The sequence below is a fragment of the Neovison vison genome, chromosome 8 (genome assembly GCF_020171115.1).
Source record: "Neovison vison isolate M4711 chromosome 8, ASM_NN_V1, whole genome shotgun sequence".
NCBI classification, from domain to species: domain Eukaryota; kingdom Metazoa; phylum Chordata; class Mammalia; order Carnivora; family Mustelidae; genus Neogale; species Neogale vison.
This window is the reverse complement of record NC_058098.1, coordinates 84397078-84411586: the sequence shown is the minus strand read 5'-3', so window position 1 is coordinate 84411586 and position 14509 is coordinate 84397078. Positions and strand designations below refer to the sequence as shown.

The 14509-nt window shown below is 48.0% G+C and overlaps 1 long non-coding RNA gene across 1 annotated transcript in view; it reads right to left on the bottom strand.

Annotated features, from left to right (window-relative positions):
- Positions 1-11956, bottom strand: part of LOC122915709 — a 29753-nt gene extending 17797 nt beyond the window's left edge. The window contains exons 1-3 of the long non-coding RNA XR_006386082.1: positions 11730-11956; positions 11029-11166; positions 7734-7891 (exon numbers count right to left, since the gene is read on the bottom strand). This is a non-coding gene — a long non-coding RNA (uncharacterized LOC122915709). The remainder of the gene's footprint in view (positions 1-7733; positions 7892-11028; positions 11167-11729) is intronic.
- Between the last annotated feature and the right edge of the window lie 2553 nt (positions 11957-14509).

Below are 14509 nucleotides of genomic sequence, written 5' to 3'. Positions count from 1 at the left end.
GTGACCCAGCCCCGTGGATTCCTGGTGTCAGGCCAGTGGCTGAGGCATCTCACGCGTGAGCAGCAAACCTCGACCACGTCTTCCAGCTTTCCAGTTGGAAATGCAGCAATGGGACACTGAACATTGGACAGAGGCAGCGAGTTTCCTATTACCAGTTCTGGAGCCTGACCTTTCTCTCGGAGGGAACAGTCCTTGCCAGAACTTCAAGCCTCAGTGAAGATTTCTACTCAGGCCCCGTATTGAAAGCCCAGGCGACCGGCCTTCACTGACTGTCTGATTAAGAAAAATGCTCAGAGGGGCGCCTGGGTGGCTCAGTGGGTTAAAGCCTCTGCCTTTGGCTCAGGTCATGATTTCAGGGTCCTGGGATCGAGCCCCACATCGGGCTCTCTGCTTGGCAGGGAGTCTGCTTCCCTCTCTCTGTCTCTCTCTGCCTGCCTCTCTGCCTGCTTATGATCTCTCTCTCTGTGTCAAATAAATAAAATCTTAAAAAAAAAAATGCTCAGATGTTGATGGTATTTCAAGCCAAGTGCTCCTGATTCTGGCTGGGGCAGAGGTTCCTCCTTGTGAAGAGTAGTCAAAGACAGTCAGCTTCACACTTGCTGGGCAGAGAGGGGCTTGTTTGCTGACACACAGATTCCCGGGCCCCATTGGATAATCCCATCATATGGTTCTCAATGTCTGGAGAATGGGGGCCCATAAATCCCCCTAATTAACAAGCTCCCATCCAGCCCCGCAGGTAATTCTTGTGCTCACTAAAGTTGGCAAAGCATTGCCTGCTCAGTCCAATAGCAGTAAATTCAACATGCTTCCCTTTCCTAGAACAGGAAGAGAAAACTCATTTCTGTCCCACAGTTCATATTTCAGCACAAGTGTCACAATCATTAAACCACCTTCCCACGACAACAATGGTCATGTATTTGTCTCCAGAAATCCTATGCAGGGGTGCGTGGGTGGGTGCAGTGGAGGGTGGTCTTTGCCCTTGAAGGGGGTTATGAAGGAAGAGGCAAAGGAGAACACAAGAGGAAGGTAATGAGAAAAGAAAGGAGTTTGTCTTTCAGGCAAACCGAGAGCCCAAGACCCATTAGCCTGTGGGGTCACAGGAAAGATGAAGACTGACAAGGGGCCTGACGGCAATATAAAATCTCATGCCACAGCAGGGCTGGATCTCAAAACATTATACTGAGTGAAAGAAAGCATCACAGAAAAAACACACAGTAAGTTCCACTTATATGTGAATTTTTGAAAACTAGCAGAAGCAAATAACATATTGCATAGGAAGGTATACATAGGCCATGACACTGTAAAAAGCAATAAAAGAATGATGGCCCTGGAATCCAGGTGGGTCCCCTAAGCTACCTCAGTTGAGACCGGGGACGACAAGGAACCTAAAGGTAATGATCCATTTCCAGTTCTTAAGCAGGTGGTGGGTGGGCACTTAGATGTGGTGACAGGTACCTAATGCAGATGGTTTTACATAGATGACATACGAAGGTTTTTAAACATACATATGAAATAATGAGCAACATGAATATGAACATGACTTGTTCATCAAATTCTGAAATACTAGGAAAAGGAAGCCCCTTGTGGAATTTGTGGCTGGTACTGCTTGAGTGAATAAAAGGAAGTCCCTTTCACCAAGGGGACTGTGGGTGTCCTGCACTTGCTACTGACTAATCTTGCCTCTGGGACAGGGATGTGTAGGTAAATGAGGTCTTGGGCACCTGATCAGGAGAGGAAATACAGTGTCCAGGACCGCAGGGTTTGGGCTGAGAGCCAGGTAGCAGAGCCAGGTCTTGGAGGGAGAGGGGACAAGCCAGGGTCAGTAAATCCAAAGAAGCCAAAATGGGACAGAGGAACTCAGACTAGAAACCAAGCAAGTGGACCAGAGGAGTGGGAGTGAAGGGGATAATCCAGCCTGTAAGGGGCCAGCCTGTAAGAATTCTCTGAGCTGGATATGGGCTCCCTCTGGGACTAAGGGCGACCTGGTCTGTGGCAACCTTCTGGAAGCAGACCTGACACGAAGGTGGGTGTCTGCCCCAAAGGTGACATTAGTAGACAGAGCCACAGACGGCCAAGAGCAGTCCCCCAGGGCAGAACCTGAGCTGGTCCCATTAATCACACCCCCCACGCCCTTCAGAGACAGAAGCAGCCTTAGAAGCAACCTGTCCACTTTGTGGCTCAGTGTAGAAATCCCTTCTCCAACCTGTCACATACTTCCCAGCTCTGACTATTTCAGAGGTGCAGGACCTCTAGAGGGTTCTGTCCCATTGCAAATATTCATGCTCTCTTATCTAATCCTTTGTTCAGAGCTGAATTTCAGCCTCCTTGGCATATTTCCCCACTTGAGTCATCTCTGCTTTCAGGAGCTATGCAAAATTAGCCAAGTCCCTTCTGGACCCACCAGGTTAGCAGGGCTATGGGTTCCTGCCAATAAGTAAAACAAGGTCTGATAGGGGGATGGTTCGGTTGAACCAAAGATGTGCCAACCTGATGGCATCTCAAAGAAGGACTTCCTGCTGTCAACACACAGCCTCCAGCTGGTCAGGGCTGGCCAAGAGCTGCCTCACGGAAACCAGTGACCACGGGCAGGGTGTCTAAATGCCGGCCACAGTATCCCCCCACCAGCCACTCTAATGGACCACATCTGCCCGTTTGTCAGGCCTGCATCTCAGCATCACCACCCTCTGTGGCCAGTCCTGCTTCGGCTCCCTGACCTTCACAGGTGTTTATCGCTAATGAATGTCCCGCTCACCAAGCCCCAGCTCAGCACCTGCTTCCAGAGAGCCCTGTCTGCTACAGAAAGGGAGTCTCTACTACAGATTAAATGAAAGAAGAGGTGGTTTTGGACCCTGTAGCAAAGAAAAAAAAAATAGTGTTTCCATTTTTGGATACTTTATTCTCTGTAGCCTTTGCTAAGAATCTGGGGTTTCCCTAGCTCTTTCAAAGCAAACAGGCAAGGATTTTATTTAAGAAAGAATCCTCTGCAACTCTCCAACCTGAGCAGGTGGTTCCAGTGAACAGTTCAGAATGGGCCAGATTGCACACACACTCAGCTCCCTGCCCCGGGGAGGGGCGGGGGCGCAGGTTGGAAAAGCCATCACCCTCTTCTATTTATTGATGCCAGTATGGGATTTGCTAGCACAAACCAGCAGAACAACCTGGCAGTTTCCACTTACTTGGAAAGGGTTTCCTTTCAAGTTCAATTCCATTCCCAGTCCCAGAATTCTCAAAAGCCACAGCTCCCCGGTTCTCTCTCCTCTAGACCCATAGTACTGATCGTTCTTGCCTCCTTTTATGTAATTAATTATATACCACTATAGGACAATTTCTCAGGCTACGAGCTAGTCAGCTCATTTACTTTTCCCTTGATTATTATTTTCTACTAATAACGAAACAGCAACCAGCTAGGATCCTGGAATTTTTAAAAATTTTTATTTATTATTTATTTATTTATTTTTTGGTAGGAAGAAGACTGTACCAGTCTTCCTCCTAGCATGGCTGTTGGCTTAAATTACAAGGAATGATTTCTTTGATTTCTAATCCTTTTCTTTTTTTTTTTCTTAAGATTTTTAAAATTAATTAATTCATTCATTTATTTGACAGAGAGGGAGAGAGAAAGAGAGAGTACAAGCAGGGGGAGCATACAAGCAGGGGGAGAAGCAGGCTCCCTGAGGAGCAGGGAGCCCAAAGTGGGGCTCAATCCCAGGACCCTGGGATCACGCCCCAAGCGGAAAGCAGATGCCCAACCAACTGAGCCGCCTATGTGGACTTCTAACCCTTTCTTTTTAAGTGACTTTTGTTATCACCATCTCTTTATTATTACTTAAAAAGAAGTTCATTATATTAGTTTCCTATTGCTACTGTAACAAATTACCACGACCTCAGTGGGTTAAAACAAACCCAAATTTATCATCTTCTAGTTCTGTAGGTCAGAAGTCCAAAGTGGCTCTCACTGGCCTAAAACCAAGGTGTCAGGAAGGCCCCATTCCTTTTTTGGAGGCTCTAGGAGAGAACTCATTTTCTTACCTTTTCCAGCATTTCTGGGCTCCTGGCTCCCTTCCATCTTCAATGTCTGGTGGAGTCTTTCTCCGAGGCATCAATCTTCTGTGCCTGCCCCACCCCCCTCCACATTTAAAGATCGCTGTGACTACATTGGGTCCACCTGGATAATCTCCCTTTCTCCAGGTCAGTTGTTTAACAACATCAATTTCAGCTCAATTCCTTTTTGTCATGTAAGCTTACATATTCACAGGATTCAGAGGCAGACATCTTTGGGAGGTCATTATTCTGCCTACAACATACATGTTCACTGTAGGAAATTTTAGAAATAAGAAAAGGTATAAAGGAGAATATATAAACCACTTCCAATCCAACTGCCCAGAGATAACCAAAAGTTAAGTGGATATTCATCCAGTCCTTTGTTCCGTGTGTGGCTTATTTTTTCCTTTCTGAACTAGATTTGGATAATACTATGGTATTTAATAGTTTTCCTTAATAATATACATATATTTCCATGCTATTTAATATTTTGCTACATTCCATTTCTTAATGGCTATCTAGGGTTCCACTGCGTGGATGTCCTCTAATTTAACTTAGTGAATCTTCTGTTGCAAGACACATAATTTATCTCTAACTTTTCCTTATGCCTAATAGCCCTGTGGCAAACACCCCTAGAGCTACATCTTTAAACACATTCTTAGGATCCATTCCCTAAAGGCTGGGTACCAGTCCTATCATTTGTCCTGCAAAGTGGGATGTTTTTGAGAATGGAAAGGGGTGATCTTAAAAATTAACAGTCATTAATAATTAACAATAAGCCAGGACTGAGGGGGGCACAATACGTATTCCCCACCTGGCCTCCTGAAATGTTGCAAGGATTCGTCTTCCCACCAGCAGCCCCCAAGTATCCTTGCTCTGAACCCTAACCAAAACTGACTGTCCTCCTCCTGCCCCCAGTTGCATCTTCCTAAAACTGAGAACCACACAGGGGCGAATGCCACTGTAACTCTCACTGGAGCGGTGGCAGTCACAGGCCTGTTGCTTGCGGCAGGGAGAGGACAGCCAAGTCATTCTTGGCCCTCATTCCCATTGATTTTACTTAAGGTGAGTCTATCCTGGCTCCTGATGGAGCATAGGCTGGATCAGCTTCAGGGCAGTGGTGACCGGCCCCCCCTCCCTACACAAAGGTGCAGGTATGGGCTCAGCTAGAAGAGACACCTTCCCACAAAGCTCTCCCAGGCCCGGGACGGAGCCCTACAACAGGACAGTATTCTCTGAGCAAATTCAACTGACAAACTTGCCTAAGAAACACGGACCCTGAACAGCTAGGAGCAAGAGCCTGAAGCTGCCGTCTGTTTCCTACATGGAGAGTGTTTCAAGGACCAAGTTACACTTTCTCATCAGAGGACTTCCTTTCAGACAGAACTCTCGGAAACCATCAACTGTCTAGAACACACTCAAATAAGGCGGCTGCTGAAACCACAAAAACTAAAAGCCTAAATTCATTGTGAAGATGTTTCCTAACATTCATATGGGGACTTTTTTCCTTCTTTTTTGCATTTGCTTGGTTTTTTGTTTGTTTGTTTGTTTTGTTTTTTTAATTGTAGTAGAGGTTCTTTGAATCAGGCCGCCAAGATGACCAAATGCTCTCTGGGCAAAGACCCAGGCTGATGCACCAGCGTGCCTCGCTCGGCTTCTAGAGACTGAAAAACGGGCATTGTGAATGCAGACACGGAGACGAGAGAGCAAGTCCTCAGACTTCTCGCCACAGACATTTCTAACCCTCTGAGTCCAGTAACCCAGAGGCCACGCAGGTGACATTTGACTCATTCTTGTTGACTCATGGGCTGGAAAAGAAACCCAGGTGGGCCCTGGTAGCAATCTAGTTCTGGAGCAGTTTCACTTGCAAGCAACTGGCTGGCTGCCTAGAGAGAATGTAAGCCTTTGGCAACAAAGGAAAACGTTCCCGATGACGTTTTGTAAGCATACCTGCAAACTGGGCTCTGTTTGTCAAGCTGGAAAATGGCAAACTGGGTTCTGTTTGTGAAATGAGCAAGAGGCAGAGCTGGCTAGCCTGGAGCACGGACTGGCCAGTCCCCAAATGTCTAAAGCTGGGGCATTACCTCTGAAATAACTGTTCTGCTTAAATTTCCACTTTGATGTCTTAGCGCAGATGTTCTTTTGGAGATCTAGTAGGCTGTTTGATACAAGCAAAGGCAGAATTGGGGGATCACCACCAGCCTCAAAAGAGAGCCCCAGCAATTTGGAAGAAGAAAACACTGACCTGGAAGGTGAAGTGTGTTGGAATCCTTGCAACAAAAATCAGCTTCTGGGGGCACCTGGGTGGCTCCGTGGGTTAAGCCTCTGCCTTCGGCTCAGGTCATGATCCCAGGGTCCTGGGATCGAGCCCCGTATTGGGTTCTCTGCTCAGTGGGGAGCCTGCTTCCCTTCCTCTCTCTCTGCCTGCCTCTCTGCCTACTTGTGATCTCTGTCTGTCAAATAAATAAATAAAATCTTTAAAAAAAAAAAATCAGCTTCTGTATTCGGAAGGATGGGAGCCAGAAGGTCCTGAATCCAGACCTACAGCATGGCCTCCTACATGCTCTGTGGGCCTTGGGCAGGTGGATTTCTTGTTTTCTCTCTCTCTCTCTCTCTTTTTTTTTTTTAAGATTTTTATTTATTTATTTGACAGACAGAGATGACAGCAGGCAGGCAGAGAGAGAAGGAGGGGAAGCAAGCTCCCCACTTAGCAGAAAGCCCAATGTGGGGCTCAATCCCGGGACCCTTAGATCATGACCTGAGCTGAAGGCAGAGACTTAGCCTACTGAGCCAGCCAGGCACCCCTTGTTTTTCTTTTTTAAAAAAACTGATTTATTAAAACAACAACAACAAAAACTTTATGTAAAAATAAGACCCAAATAAACGAAGAGAACAACAACAAAATTATTTATTTATTATTTTAGAGAGACAGTGCTCACCCATGTGCACGCATAAATGCCAGCACCGGGAGGGAGAGGGAGAGAGAGGATCCCAAGCAGACCCTGCACTGAGAGTGGAGCCTGACTCAGGGCTAGATCCTAAGACCTTGAGATCATGACCTGAGCCGAAATCAAGAGTTGGTCACCTGACAGAGTTACACAGGTGCCCCTTCCAGTGAATTTCTATAAAGATATCTTTGGATGCTAAAGACAGGGTTAGGTAGAGAAGGGATAAATGTTCAATCTATACTTATCTCCTAGGCCCTAGACCCCTAAATTCCCAAATGTGTGTCATCTGTTATAGGTCCTGACCCTGGTGAGAAGACCGACACAGCTGGCTTCAGGCCTTTGCATCCTTTGCGTTTGCAATTCCTTCCCCCTCACATATCCACGACCTACTCCCTCTCCTCACTCAGGTCTCTGCACGAATATTACCTGCTTATAAAATTTTGCCTGATGAATTACCTTATCAGAAGTAGCCCTACCATCCCCCTGCCTGACTTCCCTTTGTCACACTTAATTAGTACTCTCCTTTATGTGATATATTTAAGTGCCTAATACCTCGTCTCCCCAGTTGAAATATAAGGTGCAGAATGGAGACATTTGTATTTACAGCCAGGTCCCCAAGTCTAAGGACAGTGCCTGGCACCTAATAAGAGTGCAATAAATACTTGTTGAATGAGTGAATGGATCTTAAAGTTCAGGTTGAGGCAAACACCAAACAGCCGGCCTTTCACCAGACAGATAGGGACTCACCTGAGATGTATGCAGGAGAGGAGCAGGGTTTGAAGTGGCTTTGGGGATAAGATGGGGTGGGGAGAGCGCCAAGATCCATGGCTAGTGGCCCCACAGTTGTAGACAGCAGAGGTGGACACAGCCCAGGGGCTGTGTTTGGCAGCAGCTCTGGTCAAACCCTGGCAGAGAACAGCCTGGTTAGAACTAGAAAAGTCTAGAGGAATTATTTGACTACTGGGCAAACTGATGTCCAGAGAGGCTTACGTGGCAGAGCTGGGATTCACGCTCAGGTCTATCGGACACCAAGTCAACTCTTCTCTCTAAAATGCAACACGAGGGGCGCCTGGGTGGCTCAGTGGTTTAAGCCTCTGCCTTCAGCTCAGGTCATGATCTCAGGGTCCTGGGATCGAGCCCCATGTCGGGCTCTCTGCTCAGCAGGGAGCCTGCTTCCCCCTTCTCTCTGCCTGCCTCTCTGCCTACTTGTGATCTCTCTCTATCAAATAAATAATCTATAAAAAATCATTTAAAATGCAACACGGCTACTCCAACAGTGGGAGGAGAGAATCTCAGGAAAACTGCTTTGTAAACCTTTAACCAGGGGCTACTCTAAAGGTAGAAAGCAGCCTCGAAACAATATTTCCTCTGAATTTTTACAATTCTCTATCACACAACAACTCTGAACTTTTCTATAACAGCATTGTTCAACAGAACTTTCTACAACAATAGAAATATTCTATTTCTGTGCTGTCCAGTACAGAAACCCTGCGTCACATGGAGCTAGTGAGCATGTGTGACTGAGGAAGTGAATTTTAAATTTTAAATTGGAGAGCGAGGGGGCAAGAGGGAGAGGGAGAGAGAAAGAGAGGGAGAGAGAGGGAGGGAGACAGTGTGTTTGGGTGTGTCCTGGTTGTAATGTCTCCTCAGAGCCACAAGATGGCACCATTGCTCAGACTCTGCTCTGAAAAGCCAATCCAGGGGTTTGGGATTCCCAGCTCTGCTCCCTCTCTTCCTGTCTCTGCCCATCTGTCTGCTTTAGGTCTTTCTTCTTCCCCACCTCCTCTCCCCCACAACGCTCTTCTTCAGTCCTGCTTCATGACTCTCTGGTGGCCCAATATGACAGCAGAGTACCTTGTGCAAAGCTAGGAGCAATATGGGTCCCTGAGATTGGTATTTGGCTACAGGAAGCACAGTGCTTGGCTCACTGGCTATGGCTGGGAAGGCCCTCCGGATCCTGCTGTGACTGCCCTGGAACCCGTCTGTGCCTTGGGAGGCCTTCAGGGACAATCTTGTTCACTCACTCTTCCCCTTACTGCATTCTCCCCATCAAGACCCCCCCGCCCCAATAAAACGTCTCCCACTTAATGCCACCACGCACACACACATATCTTGGAAGCTCCGGCCCTGGGATCCTGTCCCAGAGGTCATCACCAGAATGTCTCCGGAGAAACTATAAACGCAGAGAGAATGTCCCCTGGCGAGGGTTCTGTGGTCTCCTTTGTTATTTTAGCCTAAGGACAAAGCCGCCAGCTTGGGGATGGTGGGTGGAGCTTGCAATATTTTTCTAAGATTTTTGCAGTTGGGGAATCAATCCCCAGGGACAGGGCAGGGCTGCAGGCTAATTCCAGTATAGTAGGATCAGGACTCTGAAAACACAGAGGAAACTTCAAAGCTCTTCCGGGAATCTGAATGGGAAGGGGCCCTGCGGAAGGTGGCTGTCAGCTTTGCAGGAACCGCCTTCTTGCTTTGAGCTGGGCCTGCCGCTCTTCAAACACATCCAGACGGTCCCTGCTCAGCTCAGCGGACTCGGGATTCACCAAGGCCCTGAAGGCAAACACAGGGAGGGCAGGGCCCCCTAGAGCTGGGGTCTGGTTCTAAAAGTTCTCCGGCCTTAAGAGTTGAGGCCGGTTGGATCTCTGCAGAGTAAGCCTGTCGCCACAGAAACTCACCCACACCTGTCCTGCCTCCTTCCCAAACCTGGTCAAACTCCGACACAGCTGCTTTGCAGGGAGTGATCAGAATTACGAATGCCAGAAGGTCATTTGAGGTAATAATTGGGACAGTCATTAATTTCTAAGGCCTAAGTGGCTCATTTATCACTGATATGCACAGAAATTAAAGGAGGGTATTTATAGCTTAGAAACAAATCTCCCATTCTTTCCCTTGTTATAATAAAAAATAAAAGGCTCCAGGGCCTTCTTCCTTACCCATCTCTTTCCTGCTGGTCCTGTCTTAACTGTCCTCGTACAAAAACCAGCCCACCTCTTCCTTCTCTCTACTCTTGTTCTTTCCTCTTGAACAACCACGCCAGGTCCAGTTGCTGTCTGCCCGGCTCTGAGGGTCTTGGCGTTGGAGTCAATGAGGCTGATGCTTCTGTCCCCTGGGGGGCATCAGGTAGGCTCTCCTTGGAAACTTACCTCATCTTTACTTTGCCTCGGTATATAGATCAGTGCTAGTGTCAGACTGCCTGGGCAGGTTACAAACCTGGCCCTGTCACTTATTAGCTGTGTGACCTTGGGCAACTTACTTAAATTCAGTTTCCCAATCTGTGAAATAGGGATGGTAATTGCATCTAAGACTGGCTTATGAGAATGACAGATGACAAAATATGTAAAATGCTTAGTGCAGAGCCTGGGACAAAATAATTTGTCCGTATTTCAAAATCCTTATTTTGTTTTCAAGAACTTGTAGCAGCTGTGCAAACTATATCTTTCCTGTTCTGTTGTGGCCTCTAGGAGATGACGTAGGATGCATGGAGCCCCATGGGGGACCCCGTACTGCCCAATTGTGATAGGAAGCAGACCATCATATGTCTGTATGCTGGGGTTAGGGTGGAGGGGTGGGGTCTTCAGCCTTAAGGAGGCTGTGAGATGGGCCCAGGTGAGTTTCTCAACCTCTGCACCATTTTGGTCCAGGTAATCCTCTGTGGGGAGGTGTCATCCTAGGCATTTCAGAATGTTTAGCAGCATCTCGGGCCTCTTCTCACTAGGTGCCAGTAGCAGTCTTCTAGTCGTGACAATTGGGAATGACTCTAGACATCACCACAGGTCCCCTGGGAGGCAAAATTGCCTTTGGTTGAGAACCACTGGTCTAGGCAGGTGGGCAAGTGTGGACGCCTCCCCCAGGTGCTCAGTGGAGCTAAAGTGAGGGGGCAGGAAGGCGCGCCATCAGAAAAGAGACTCTCCTGCCCAAGGCAGTGCACAGGCAGACTTCAGAGTTGAGGACAAAGATTAGCCTTGGAAGATGAACAGCCCCATGGTTTTCTCTATTCAGAACGGGCCCAGTTATTCGGGACACAGTGCCCTGCTTCGATGCGTACCTCTGGGTGGCGCATAGCCAGAGCTCAGACACATAATCCTGTCCAGCCGCAGCAGCCCTGGCCAAGGACCCCAGAGGCCCAGAATGCTCGCTGACCTTGGGCAAACTGCTCGACATCTCTGGGCCTTAGGAGCGGTATCTGTAAAATGACGACAACAAGAGCATTTACCTCATAGGCTCATTAGGAGGCTTCAACAATGTGTTATTTGTAAAGTACTTAGAACAGAGTTGGGCACATGGCAAGTACTCAGGGTCCGTTAAATAAGTCCGAGCCCAAAAGGGAACCGCTACAGACCAGGAGACACAGGCTTCTCTGTAAGTCAGAATTTGCCCCTGCTGTGACGTCAGGCCCAGCAGTTGCATTTCCTGTGGGCCCCTGGCCATCTGCTCCATGGCTGAAGGGGTCATGAACCCCTGGGGGACACCCCGCAACAAAGGTGGTTGCTCTTAAAATTAAGTTCCTTTGACCAGACGGAAAACTCAGTGTGGACGGCTTCACAACTTCTCATTTGACAGCCCCTGGGGATTTCTTTGATTTGAGAGTGTTGGGAGGACAACCTTTCGCTCTGCCAACTTAGGTGGGAGGGGTGGGGGTCCGGAGCAGATTAATAGGAGAAAAGACGGCATGTGTGCACACACTGAGTGCGGGAGCACCGAGGAATGGGTAACTTACTGAAAAACCAGAGGTAAGGGTGTACATACCAATTTAACAAGGCGTGGAGGGGCTTAGAACTTCAAAGGACAGATGGTTCTGATGAGGCTGGCTTACACAATTTCTCTGGGAATGTCCCTGTGCCCATCAGTGCCTCCCTGACTGAGGCCCCCCTGGAGGGGTGGGGGCGAGGGTTGTTGGGGTGGCAGTTGGTGCTAGTCAGATAAGGGCAGTCCAGGTGAGGCTTCTGTGCATCTGCTGTCGCGTTGTTGGTCCCTTCAACAACAGAAGAACCTGGGGAGGAAGAAGAAGTGAGGGGAGGAATCAGGATAAGTGGATGTGGCCTTTTGGAAGCCCTAACACTTCTGCCGATCAGAGGAAGCAAAACCGTAGTCAGGAAGCCTCCCAAAACCCAATCAGGAAAAGCCACTCAGAGTTGCCAACTGCACTGCGTTAGTTGTCCATCACTAGGTAACAAATCACCTTAAAACATCACAGCTTACACAATAAATGTTTATCGTCTCCAACAGTATCCAAGAGTTAGGAACTTGGAAGTAGCTTAGCTGGATGGTCTTGGCTCAAGGTCTCTCGGGAGGTTGTAATCAGTATGTCAAATGGGGCTGCTGTCATTTGAAGGCTTGGCTGGGGCTATAGGATCCGCATCTAAGATGCCTCCTATCACTGCTATTGGCAAGAGACCTCAGTTACTCACTACATGAACCTGTGATATGGCTGCGTGTGTGTCTTTAGGGCATGGCACTAGCTTCCTCCGGAGTGAGCAGCCCCAGACAGGAAGGAACGCAGAAGTCATAATGTCTTTATTGAGCTGGGCTTAAAGGCATGTACTGTCACTTTCCTTGTTCTGTTGATCATCCAGATCAACCCTGGTACAAGGTGGGACACTATACCAGGCCACAAAAACCAGGAGATGGGGATTGCTGGACACTGTCTTAGAAGGTATCTACCCCACCGCCCCAAAAGAATGTTCACCTTGCCACTGGTCCAGATGTCAGCCCAGCTTAGGTACAGCCTTACAGAAGCCTCTCAGATGAAAATCCAGGGCACTAGGGTGGAATTTGGTGCTGCTGACCCCTGCCTTAGTCTGCTTCCTCACTGAAAAGCATACCCACTCAGAATTGGCTCGTGAATCATCCCTGTGTGGAGTAAAGACTACATGCAAGGCACTGGGTGGAAGAAGCACAGGAGGAGGGGGGAGGGGAGGGGGGGAAGAGAGGATAGGAGGAGGAGGGGGAAGTGGAGGGGAGGAGGAAGAGGAGGAAGAGGAGAAGGAGGAGGAGGAGGGTGAAAACCATGCAGTTTTTTAATTATAAGATGTTGGCCCAAGATCATAGAGGAGGGGACATGATGGGACTGAGGCAGTTCTGCAGGCTTCAGGGAGGAGATAGGACATGAATTAAGTCCTAACACCCAAGACCCTTCCTGAGTCCCAAGTCCAGATATGGGGAACTATGGACAGATTCCCACCGCTTCCTGCTGTTTCATGCCTCCCAGCCATTGCATATGCTCCTCCCTTCAGCAGCAATCCCTTTCCCCCATTCTTCCCCTTCTTGTTCACTCCATTTCTCCTTTCAGACCAGCTCAAGGAGCACTGCCTCCAATAAGCCATCCCTGATACCCTCTCATCTGATGTAGCTGCCCTCCACTATGGTCCCAAAGCATGCTTACCTCCCACAGATCTCTACCATACTTGACTCCACTCACCACCTGCTCACCATTAGACTTGAATCTTCTTGAGGGGAGGCAACAATGTCAGATTCATACCATATGGTGCCTAGCACAGTGCCTGGTGCATACCCACACTGAATATAGGTTTATAAAAGAAAAGGAGAATGCACAAGAGGAAGAGAGAGAAGGAGGATAGGCAAAGATGATAGCAATAATGCATCATCTTTCCTCCTCCCCTTCATTCCCAAGAGTAGGGCTTCAAGCAATATCAGAGCCATTGGCCAGAACAACTCTCCTCTATCCCTCCACTGCCCAACCAAAGTAAGCTGGACTGTTCTAGTCTAGCCATCCAACACATTGTTTGAGATATTTCTATCTCAAGCATATTATCTCAAGCATCTATCTCAAGCATATTAGCATATCTCTATTCCATCCAACACATTGTTTGAGATAGCATGCAGAAAAGAGAGGAGCTGCAGCAGTATTTGTTCTTGACTTTACTGGAGGAGCTTGAGACTATCCACAGGTGGAAAGCACCCCATGATGACCCACGAGGTTCCCTGAAAGCAGCCAACAGTGCTGACTGGTGAATGTCTATGATTAAGTGACTGAAGGGCATAACAGGGTGACCCCAGAATGAGCTCAACTGTTGGAGGGAATCACAGGGGGCTGAAGGTGTGGGGACACCTGATGTCCCCTGGAGTAGCCCAAGGCCACTCTCTGGCTCCACTCTGCTTAGACCCCTAAGTGATAGTTCTCTCTGCCAGCCCTGGGCACATGTTAGCCTTCTGGTTATTCATAGCCACTCACTCACATGCTCTTTCCACGTGCATCAGGTTAATAGTCTAACTATTAACTGGTGGCGTGTTTTGGTTTGCTTTGGTTTTCTGTTTGTTGAAACCTTGTGTGCTGAGAGTGAATTAGCTATACTCCTTAGTTCAAGGCACACCATCTTCATTAGCATATGTGGGGCTCTTTTTATTTCACTTTTTTTTCCTTCCCTTTGTCCCATCCCCAGCCTCATTTTTTCCTTTTACCATTGCTGTGATTCTGTGTCCTGCCAATCCATATTCCTATTTACATCCAGACCCAGTATTGGTATTATTGGTATTGTTTTGTGTGTACTTTTTTAAAGATTTATTTA